Source organism: Berghia stephanieae, chromosome 14 (genome assembly GCF_034508935.2).
Source record: "Berghia stephanieae isolate SIO BIC M18660-M18661 chromosome 14, UCSD_Bste_1.3, whole genome shotgun sequence".
Lineage (NCBI taxonomy): Eukaryota > Metazoa > Mollusca > Gastropoda > Nudibranchia > Aeolidiidae > Berghia > Berghia stephanieae.
This window is the reverse complement of record NC_088373.1, coordinates 30,298,393-30,300,359: the sequence shown is the minus strand read 5'-3', so window position 1 is coordinate 30,300,359 and position 1,967 is coordinate 30,298,393. Positions and strand designations below refer to the sequence as shown.

Below are 1,967 nucleotides of genomic sequence, written 5' to 3'. Positions count from 1 at the left end.
ACGAACACGGACTGAACTCACAAATCACTCAACCAAGGCCCGTGGATTTGGACACGTGACCATAGGTGAGGACAACTCTAGATAACGTTAGGGGATGAGACAATAATAATATAATAATTATCTCTCTTAGACCATCACAATTTGCTGTCATTCTAATTGGATTCAATAGTCTGACGTCACGTCGCCCAGCAACGACGGCCATCGTGGTTCTAAACAAAGAAGATCTTGTGGCGATCTCCGTTTCCTACGAACTACGAAGACTTACCACATACTGCTGACTGCAAGACTACTCTACACGTCAGATCAGACAAAACGTAAACACGAGAGAACTCATTAAATTTATAAAATTCACTACACATTGCTTTCATTGTTTATTGTTTCCAGTAAAGTAGATGCTACAATCTGTACTTTTTATTCTTCATGCTGGCTAGTTTTTCACATGTCATGTGATCAGAATGTATAGAAGTCAAAACATAATCAGATTTATAATATTTTTCTCCTCTGGATACACTTTTATGCTCGTCAGAGAAGTATTTCATAAGCGCGTCCCCCATTGGTCATATAGTTTAGAACCAGTTACTAAGTTACTATGCATCATGACGAGGGAACTGACGTCACAACTGTTGAATCCTATTCTAAAGTCACTTTTCGGGATCCAATCCATCCAGACATATTACCGTCTTGAGACCATGTGTCATATTTTGTATTTAATCTCTATCACAAGGAACAGAAATCAACCCCAAGTCGGAGACAGCGATATACAGATGGAATGAAGTTAAGGTCACTCAGGCCTTTGTAATTGTTATTGCCGTCCATGTTTATGAGTTATTCTCACTATATTGTATTTATTAACCAGACTATAAACGTTCCAGGTTACACATGATTTGGTGTGTCGGTTCGTTATATCCAGCTGGCGTAAACAAAAGCGCTTTATTATTTTTCATAGCTCCATTATAATTTCAAACTGATAAATTTTCAAAAATAAAATTGGAGCAACTCAAAATATAGTCATTAAATCGTCCCAACTATTGTGTAACCCCTATGGTGTAATGGTAGCACGTCTGACCTGTAATAAGGAGGTCTGAGGTTCCATTCCTCGGAGGGACGGGCTGAATTTATTTTTTTGGGATAGTTTTTTTTTCTTTCAGTTTTTGTTTGTTTGTTGGTTGGTTGTTTGTTTTCTTGTGTTTTTTTTTGTTTTTGTTTTTTGTGTTGTTTTTTATGGGGGGTTGTTTGTTTTTTGTTATTTTTTTTTTGGTGGTTTTTTTTTTTGGTACTTTTTATTATAATTATTAATTCTGATTTTTGCTGTGTCCGGCACTGTTTAATACACAATGTTTGAGTCATGGTGCGTTTTCTCCCTAATTTGTCGTTGTTAAAGGAGTGCGTTAACCATAACGACGCCATTTAACCTCTCCTTACCAACCATTTTCCGGATTTTCCCCAAAACTTCACACCCAACCTATACAAAAATAGATTTACTTCATTCAAACACAAAAGCTCTTAGTTCTTGCTATACATATTTGTTTTCTGCTGAACGAACTCTTCAACACAGTGTTAATATAATTTAACTATAGCAAACATTTTTGTTCAAATATTATGATGTACAATAGAAATCAGAATGAAAAAAATGTTGGCTGCATCGTAATAAATGTGACGATTTTCCTATAGTTAGTAAGGTGACGGTTAAGCTAACAGGGTGATTTGACGTTTTTGTTTTACAAAAATCATTTGGAACCATGCATAATAATAATATATGTGAGATTCCATAGATCTTCATGTTGAGATAGCCACCAACCACCATCACGCACAATGTTCCAATTCAAGATCTCTCCCTTGTGCCGCTTTGAGGTCGTCTGACATGACACTCGCCTAATAAATAAATAAATGAATAAATAAATAAATAAATAAATAAATAAATAAATAAATAAATAAATGACACCGCAGTCGATCCTGTTTCGTCATCC

At 35.4% G+C, this 1,967-nt stretch overlaps 1 protein-coding gene across 1 annotated transcript in view; it reads right to left on the bottom strand.

The window, feature by feature from the left end:
• Nucleotides 1-1,246: 1,246 nt before the first annotated feature.
• The window catches only part of LOC144959972 (multidrug resistance-associated protein 1-like), a 66,516-nt gene continuing 65,795 nt past the window's right edge, over nucleotides 1,247-1,967 (bottom strand). Inside the window, exon 28 of the transcript XR_013642728.1 lies at nucleotides 1,247-1,872. The gene's annotated coding sequence lies outside the window, so the exon portion shown is untranslated. The remainder of the gene's footprint in view (nucleotides 1,873-1,967) is intronic.